This window comes from Pan paniscus, chromosome Y (genome assembly GCF_029289425.2).
Source record: "Pan paniscus chromosome Y, NHGRI_mPanPan1-v2.0_pri, whole genome shotgun sequence".
NCBI classification, from domain to species: domain Eukaryota; kingdom Metazoa; phylum Chordata; class Mammalia; order Primates; family Hominidae; genus Pan; species Pan paniscus.
Window position 1 is genome coordinate 20,899,782 of NC_073273.2, and position 9,714 is coordinate 20,909,495.

At 47.4% G+C, this 9,714-nt stretch overlaps 1 pseudogene; it reads left to right on the forward strand.

Annotated features, from left to right (window-relative positions):
- Positions 1 to 3,464: 3,464 nt before the first annotated feature.
- LOC129395763 (testis-specific Y-encoded protein 3-like) lies at positions 3,465 to 6,017 on the forward strand (annotated as a pseudogene).
- Positions 6,018 to 9,714: the final 3,697 nt, after the last annotated feature.

Sequence of the window (9,714 nt, forward strand, 5' to 3'; positions counted from 1 at the left end):
GATTCCATTCTCTGTTTTTGATGGTGTTTACTGTGTTCTGGCAGTCACTTTGAGACCATCATTGCACACACGGACGCCATGGAGCTTCTTCCTTGTGATCTCTTCTGCTATTTTTATCGTTTCAGATCTGACACTGGAGTTTGGTGATAAATAATCCACTTGTAAAATCCTTTGTGTGGCTATTCACATTTCCCCAACCTAGTTTATAGAAGATACTTGATTTTGCATTGGGCGTTCTTGCTTCTTTGGGTAAAGGCGGTGAGATGCAAATGCAGTGACTTAGTTCTGGGCTCCTGTTGTTTTTCCTGAGCTCTAGTCTCTGCTTTTCTGCCAGTGCTATTGTATTTTGGTACAAAAAGTTTTGTAGTAGTATATCATGAAGTTAGGTAGTGTGGTGGCTCCAGCTTTGTGCTTTTTACTGGATTGCTCTGGGTTTTCAGGATCTTCTGCCATTTCATAGCAAATTTGGGATTCCCAGATTGTTTTTCTAAGAAGATTGTGTCATTGATATTTTTACAGGGGTTGTATAGAATCTGAGGATGCCTCAGGTAGTAGTGATGTCAATGCCGTTTAGACAATGTGCGTGTTTGTGTGCACATGCTCAGGGCCAAGAGACACTGGGTGTCCTCACCAATACTGAGGTGGGCCTTAATATCCAGGCAGATTGCCTTCTGGAAACACACAGAATGTCCTGTTCTGTTTTGCCGTCTCTTCACATTTCCTCCCCTGTGAGCCCTGTGTGGTCCTCCAGATTCCCTGTGCGGTGGCCTGCCTTTTTTGGGGTGGGGAGTTGGTGGGTGAATGAGGATGGCGGAGGGAAGCAAGCATGTCAGTGGAGCGTGGTGTCATCCAAACGGTACTTAGCAGGCCTGGGAGAGTCATTCTGGGAGGACGCAGACCTAGACAGGCCTCAGGTGGGCATCTGTGTGGAGGGTGAGAGATCCCTGGTTGAGCCCAAACTGAACCCCAGGTAGAAGCAAGCCTCAGGACAGGGAAGTAGCTAGCAAGGGATGATGAGGCAGCTATCCCTTGATCCTGGCTTCCCACCCATTGACCTTAGCTGCTTATGCCTATTAAGCAGATTACGGTTCCCCCATCGTGAAATGTGGGTACCACAGTTCCCTGATGGGCATTTCTCCACCAGCCCATGATGGCCTGAGTTTCCTTACTGCAGTCTCCTCCCTGAGCCTTGGCTTCTCTATGTGTGTCCTACCTCCAGGACCCACAGGCCTCTCAACCCCCAGCCCTGGGCTGCTTCCCTAGCCTCTTCTCTGTTCCCTCTCTGAGGGCCTAACTCCCTTGGGTAGTGCTGCAGAATATAGAGCCACAGGCCCTGGCTGATGATCTGGTGGACTGGGCAAATTGGCCGTGACAGGTCAGGTTCTGGTTCAAAGCCAATTCCTCCGATGCCAAGGAATGTCGAAGAAGGTCCTTTGCGATGATGCCCCATAGCTGCCCCACCTCAGCAATCGTGCCATAACCTGGGCCGTCACAGTCAGACAACCAGCTGAAGAAGCTCAGGCAGTGACCTGCGGGAAACTCGGGCTTTCACTTGCATGACCCTGGAACCACTGGACTGCAGTGGAGCCAGTCGCCCTGTATCCTGGAGGGAGACGAGTCAGGAAGGCTCACGCCAGGCCCAGCTTCCGAGGTACTACCCCCTCTACTCCTCATGGAGGATGCCAATGCAATACTCCTTAGTCATCACTTTGTTTCCGAAGTAAATGTTGTGATGAAAGGCAAACTTCTTCCTACCACTTGTATTCAGGGTGGCCGAGTTCCTCCACCTGCCTGTCCAAGAAGGAGAAACAGGGCTGTGAAGGGGCAATTTCATCTAGGTGGGCTGAGGTGGCATTCTAGCCGGGGTGAAGCATGCGTTTCCCCTTCCCAGCTTTCCCGCTGAGACACACCTGAGCCCCAGAAGGACCTCAACCAGACCAGGACCGTAGCACCCTCCCCCAGACCCAGGCTTTCCATCCTGACCTGCAAATCCAACATGCAGCTTTGAAGGACTTTCTCATGGTTTCTGAGCTCCTTGCTCTCACCAGAAAGAATCAGAACTTTTAAAGTGTTCTTTACGCCAACTTACATTTTTCATTTGGACTACCTCATGTTTTGGATGAGGCATGTATTTTTACATTTATTTTCACCCTTATTGTACCTCTATGATAAACTGCTTGCTTACATTCATACCATAATTATGTCTCAGGTTACTTGTCTGTTCCTAAAGATTCACTGAAACAAAGAATTGTATATATGCTTGTATCTTTCAGCAGCCGTATGTCAGATAGCACTGCACATTACTGCAGACATCGCATATACAGGTCCAAAGGTAGATGAAGAAGAAGAAAGCAAGCTTGAAACTCTATACATTCCTAAAAGCATATCAGAAACTCACAAATAACAGTGAAATCAAAGAATGATCCCAGCCAATTCCATTACATACCTAGACTGAAATATGAAACTTCAAAGAAAAGACAGATTAGAACTTTGGGTTTGTAAAAATTTTCCTAAATAGATATAAGTATTGGTAACTTTGTCTCACTAGAAAACGTAAACAAAAATCCATGTTTTTCATGTTTGTAAATATACATAGTTTTATATCCATCAGTTATGACATGCAAGAAGTAATAAAGTGAAAGTACAATAAAATGATATATGGAACTTCCTCAGTCTTAAAATATTCCATGGAGACTGTCAATTTTATGAAAACTATAAAGAATGCTTCATGAAACTACATTGTACAGTGCCATTTACTATTTTACGTACATTTGAAATAATCAACAATTAAAGGGAATACATCAACATTATTTAATACGAATAACGTTATTTTTCTTGAGTAATCCTGTTGAAATTAAGGATTTTAAATAAAACATTAAAAACAAATTATATTGACTGCTTTCAGCTTTGGATGAAATCATACTTGTGTATTTGTAGTAATGGGAAGCATAACTTTCTCCTCACAATTAATCTTTTATAAGGCAGGCGACTTTCCTCCCACGTGCCCGCCCCGATCACTTCCCCCAGGACACCCCTGCCGCCCTAGCCCCAGGAACCAGAGAGTTTTCTCTGGATCTGCAGTATTACTTCCGTACCATCTACCTGGCCTGCCTAACGAAGAGAGACGTTTCCTGTGTTCGTGACACATAGAGATGTTCATGGCTTGCCACCCTGAGGATGTCAGGGCACAGGGCTGCCATGCCCACAATTCCAAAGGCCACGCAGCCCGCGTGTGCCTGGATGCCTAGCTACCCGGCACAAGCTCCAAGGGCTTCTCGGAGGAGGCTTGGGCAGGGAAGGCGGGGGGTGGGGGGCTGGAGATGCAGGCCCGCCAGTGGCTGTGCCGCCCAGGGAGACGCCCACCGCCCTCCCATTGATTGGCCACGACGGGAGGAAGTCGGCCTGGGTGCGGCCCCTCGGCCCTTCGCGCGCAGTCCCTTAGGGGGCGCCTGGAAGCCCGGCGCATGCGCCCTGAGGGCTCGCTGAGCTACCGGGTGCCATAGAGGCTGCGGCAGGGTTCCTGTGGCGTGGGTCGGGCAGCACAGGCCTTGGTGCGTGCGAGTGCCGAGGAGGGCACCGCCTTCAGGATGGAGGCTGTACAGGAGGGGGCGGCCGGGGTGGAGAGTGAGCAGGCGGCTTTGGGGGAGGAGGCGGTGCTGCCGTTGGATGACATAATGGCGGAGGTGGAGGTGGTGGCGGAGGAGGAGGGCCTCGTGGAGCGGCAGGAGGAGGCCCAGCGGGCACAGCCTGGCCCTGGGCCCATGACCCCAGAGTCTGCACTGGAGGAGCTGCTGGCCGTTCAGGTGGAGCTGGAGCCGGTTAATGCCCAAGCCAGGAAGGCCTTTTCTCGGCAGCGGGAAAAGATGGAGCGGAGGCGCAAGCCCCACCTAGACCGCAGAGGCGCCGTCATCCAGAGCGTCCCTGGCTTCTGGGCCAATGTTGTATCCTTCTCAGTGTTTCTTCGGCCTTTCTAGTGGAGAGGTGCTCTCGGGGAAGTGTAAGTGACCGATGGGCAGCTCGGCGTCGATGTGACTCTTTGGGGAACAAAGGGGAGTTGCCACGGACAAATGTGGCTGCGGAAAGCCACAGCAGGCGTGGGTACTATTGTCCTGCAAGCGGCAGAGAAACCCTTGGTGATGCCGAGCAGCAGACGTTTGGGGCATCTTTTTGAAGAGCAGAAGCGAGTTCAGACCAGAAGAGGTTTTTCGGTGAAGCAAGCTATTTTTAAGGGAGTGTGATTGCTGCCCCTCGCTAGTCCGATCTGGGACTGGGCGTCTTCGGCTCTAAGCAGATTCTGCCACTCCTCAGACACCAGCAAGTCTCTGCAAATCGCGCCTCCCCATGTCAGTGCAGTCAGCCTCAGAATCATACACCCTCTGTGAACACAGGAGGCCTTAGTTTACGGGGAGGGGGAGGTGAAAGGAGATCATACATGGAAGCAGATCTGAGAAATCCCCTACCCCAGCCTCTGGGTGCTCTTAGGCCTTCTTCCCTGTTGCTCGTCGCTTTCCCTTCCATCGTGTATAAAGTCTCTTTGACCTAAATCAGATTGCAAACCACCCCCAGATGTCAGCCCTGATCACTGACGAAGATGAAGACATGCTGAGCTACATGGTCAGCCTGGAGGTGAGGCCAGGAAGACTGAGGCGAGAGGGTTTAGCGGGGGAGGGTAAGGGAAATAATTCATTCCTGTAAGCAAGAGTGAGCACCTCACCCGAAAACGTATTTAAGCTTTCTCCACCTTGTCCTGACAGGTGGAAGAAGAGAAGCATCCTGTTCATCTCTGCAAGATCATGTTGTTCTTTCGGAGTAACCCCTACTTCCAGAATGAAGTGATTACCAAGGAATATCTGGTGAACATCACAGGTGACAGGTGGCTCCCAGGATGGGTAGTGGAAGGAAGATGGCGGGTGGATCATTGCCGACGTGATCCAGCCCCCTTCCCACAAAAACTCCTGTCTCTGTAGAATACAGGGCTTCTCATTCCACTCCAATTGAGTGGTATCCGTATTATGAAGTGGAGGCCTATCGCCGCAGACACCACAGCAGCAGCCTTAACTTCTTCAACTGGTTCTCTGACCACAACTTCGCAGGATCTAACAAGATTGCTGAGGTGAGTCCTCACTGGGAAACATGAGAAATGACCCCGTGTGTTCCCAGCTGCTTGGGTCACCTTTCTGAGCCCTGATGAGGCCTTTCCCGATTGAGTCCCCTGACAGATCCTATGTAAGGACCTGTGGCGCAATCCCCTGCAATACTACAAGAGGATGAAGCCACCCGAAGAGGGAACAGAGACGTCAGGTGAGCCGTTAGTTGGGACTGGAGCTGTTTGATGCCTAGTATAAGGGGGTTGATGCACCTGCCTATTCAGGGAGCCTGGGTGCTCATTTCAGAAATGTAGAAATTGAGGCTCCTTTGGTACATGTAGAAATTCCTTGAGAGGAAGACAGAGAGTGACAGAATCCAGGACGTTCATGGCATTGGGCTGAAAAGGCACATTAGAGACTTCACGCAAAGCAGGTGATAGCTGTGGAGTCTTAAGCCCAGTGAAGAATCGTCCATTTCCAGAATCAATGAGGAGTAAAGCTGAAAATCATTCAGTTCAGTCTGTGGCACTTGATTCCATGGCTGTGAACCCCTCCGGCAGTCATCCTACCAACCCCATAAGATTGGGCTCCCTGAATGTGCGTCCTGATCATCCTTGCCCCAAACCACAAAGGACTGTTTAGATTGATGGATTTCCTTAAGCTGTTGCCCCATCAGACTTCTGTGTGCTTTTAGGGTACAGTGCATCTTGTTAGCCGACTCCCCTCACAGACAATACTGGGAATGGGGCCGGGATTGCGCAGAACAGTTTGTAACACGTGGTAGGAGGAAGTTTAAGGGATCACAAATGGGGAAGGGATATCCTTTTCTCAGCGGGCCCCACAATTGAAACATTTCCAAGTATGGCTCAGAGAAAATGCGTTTTAACGTGAGTTTGTGTTTCTCTAGGGGACTCCCAGTTGTTGAGTTGAATATGATGGAGCATCAGATTTTACCTAATACAGCAGAACTCCTAAAAAGTTACAACAGTATGCAGGACGGCAGTACTCAGCATGGTCTTATGCACAGGAACTAAAGGAAAAAGAGGTCGAGTCACCAGAAATCAGGAAGAGGGGGTAAATTTGGATTGTATGGAATGAAAAATAAACATTCTCAAGGATGTGTGACTCTGTGTCTGTGTGTGTGTGTGAGTGTGTCTTTGTGTTTGTGTGTGTGTGTATGTTTATCCACTTTATTCGGGTGTGCTAATGAATTGATCCATCCACGTGCTTTATTCTCTTCATGGAAATTACCAGTCTGCGTTGGAGCTGGGCCTCTAAAGTTGTAGAGTGAATGGGTGTGGGATGTGTTGGGATTCTTCCTACAGGACAGAGTGGGGGAGGTAAAAGCAAAAGACAGCTTAGTTGGAGGCTGACTTCATCCTATGGAAGCAGAGATAGTTCAAGGAATGGGGTTACTGGGTTTCCAGGTCCCAGTTTGCTGGGACCTCCAAAATCCTTCATTTTGAGTATCATCATACACAATAGATAAGCACAGGATGATGGAAATCTTAAAGTTGGCTTTCGTGTTGAATCCACATGTTCTTTTAAAGGTGAATGCATAATCCTTTTCTGGGACAATCAGCCTCTCAGGACTTCTGAAACATCAACGTGAGAAGAAATGGGCATGTAAGGTGTATGGAGGGACTGTGGGAAAGGTGACAGAGGCATGTGGGAAGGCATTCAGGATACACTTTTGGCATAGATGACTACGGGAAAAGACAAACTTACAGAAGTGAGGGGAAAGGGCGTGGATTAGTGGAATGTAAGATTGTTGGAGAATCCATCCAGGGACTCTCTTGTCACTTGATGACCCTGGATATGGACACTCTTGTGGATGTTTACATCTTTAGTTGGGTTAAGCTTTTCTCCAAGATTCTATGTTAGGTGAGGAGCCCATAACGTATGTAGCTAACAACACTACGATTGCATTTTGTGCTCTTGCAAAGTCTAGTGAGTCTCTATATTCTCCCTCGTGATTGGCACTGCAGATTGTTTCTGGAGCCCAGGGCCCTTTAATTTTCTGTGGCCTCTTCAGCATACTTTGCCTAAGGTTTAGAATGTAAAGCGAATATAGTTGTAGAGTATGTGTTGCAAGCCTCACACAGGAGGACAAAACATACAGCTTTCATTCGCGAGTGGGAGGCTGCTTCCCAGGAACACCTGTGTCTATGCACAAGACAAGGGGTTGCCTCTGTCAAGGATGGGGCAGGAGGATTTCAGTGTCGGAGGCAGAACTTTCTTTCCTGTTCCCAGATGAAAGAGTTCCAACATGAGCATCCATGTTGACCACACGCTAATAGAGTGCTAACATTCCTGTCCCGTATAGACTCTGGTCAGCACAGCTTCTGTGAGAAGAGCTATGTTGTTTCAGGGAAGAGGGTTTGACAGTCAAAGTTCCTGAATCTGTTGTGGGGCCTTCAGTATGCTTTCTACCCCTTCTGCTCGGTATCAAAGCAGTTGAGCTTTGAAAATCTATCGCCCGGTTTTGTCCCTGCTCCTATGCAGACAGCTGAAGCTGTGGAGCGGGAGTCTTGTCCTCCCTGACTACCGTCCCCCTGACCCACAAACACAGGAGAAACACGTTTTCTAAGCAAATTATTCTGAAAACAGTCGGAACTCTTTGGCCCCCTCAAGCTGCCCTCTATCCTACTGTGTGCATGTCAAAGACACTGTGGTCCAGTACGGTATCCGTATAGTGGCAATGGGGCAACAGATTGGTGTGTGCACTCTGCGCAACTCAGATTAGGAAACGTCTGGGGACTTGCCTATAACGAGGTCGTCTTAAAATGCGTTTCCCCAAATTTAATGCATAGGAAAATGTTGAGGAAAGGGTCTTGCAATGATTTTTCTAGGAGGTAAATAGATAAGAAAATGACCGTAAATGGATGCCAGGACTAGTTTTGGAGCTAGCCTGTTTTAAAGTGGTGGTAGGGGAGGAGCTTTTTCCAAGGCAGGCAGCAAACCAGGAACTGTCTACAATGGATGGGCGTGCCATGGGTTGGTGGCTCAGCCATATTGCCACCCCACCGAGTGAATGCAGCAGACTGGGCTTCTTCCTTGAATCCTACGTGCAATTCAGTCTAGTGATTTCACATGAGATCCCTTCTTCTGGTATTATCACAGATCGTGCTGAATTATAAAGGCTGTGTAACACTTCTTCCACTGAATATCCGTGCACGTGGGCCACAGATGCTAAGGGCACTGACAAATTTGCATTGTGCCTCAGTAACTCGGAAGCACATCTGTGATTTGTACCGACAGGGACTTGGTGTCTTTTCATGTTTAAACTACCACGTGTGTGTTTGTGGTTGTGTATGTTTATTTCTCTGTGCGAGTTTGTATATTTTCTCTGACTCCACCTAGGTCTCCGTGGTTCCGATATTTTTCCACACTCCCTGCGGCAATTTGCACATGCCTATCTCTACAACCATTGTAGACTTTGTATCTGTGTCTTTGAACATCTATCAGTCTCTCTCCCTTCCTTTTTTCCTTTCCTTCCTCTACACCCCTCCTTTCATCCTTCCCTTACTTCCCCAACACACGCTCTCCATCTGTATCGTCTGTCTTTCTATTCTCTATCTGGGTTTACTTTCTAATTCTGAATTCAAGGGCATTGAATTGAAAAGAAGCACTCTTTGTACTTTTATGTCTTTTAACTCATTTGGGGAATTTGGCGTGTTATTATTTACAGTGTTCTCTCTGCCCTTTCTCATTGTTCTCCCCAGCTGGGGCTGTTATTATGTGAAAGCTGGTTTCCTTCATCAGATCGCATAGGCTCTGATGATGTTTCGTTTATTTTGATTCTCCTCACACTACATAGTTTTAATTTACCTAATGTGACTGTTTTTTGTTTGTTTTCCGAGAATGGGTCTTACTCTGTCTTCTAGGTTGGACAGCAGCCCCACGATCTCAGCCCACTGCAGCCCAGGCACCACACACCCATGTGATCCTCTCAACTCAGACTCTCACACACCTGGCAGTACAGATGCATGCCACCCCTCCAAGCTATGTATCAATTAACTAAATACTTACTTTTTGAATGTGGGTCCATGTTGCCCCAGGCTCATCTGGAACTCCTGAGTGCAGGCAATCCTCCCACCTCAGCTTACCAAAGTGCTGGGATGACAGGTGTAACCCATGGACCTGCCATGGCTTTGTGTTTTTTACTTTTTTCTTCCTCCTCCTCACGTCTTGTTTTGAAACATGCACTGAAGGTTTCAATTCATGGACTATAGTCTCTGTGCCTGGAATTTCTATCTTTCAACTCATCATCAGCATTCATAGGGATTTTCATATATATATACACATATATAAAAATACATATATACGCACATATATACGTATATACATGTATATACGTATATATGCACATTTATATACGTATATACATGTATATATTATATATATACATGTACACAAATGTATTTATTTCTCAAGTTACCAAAAGGCTTGCATTCTTTCCTGTGTCATGAAAAAGACTTTGCTAGAAAAGAAAAGCACTGCTTTATAATACAATATTTTATTTGCATTTATTTTGTTAAGGCATTTTAAAAATTGTAGGTTTAATTAAAAAATGTCATATGAAATGATACATATTTACCACTTAAGGCGTGATGTTCAACAGGTC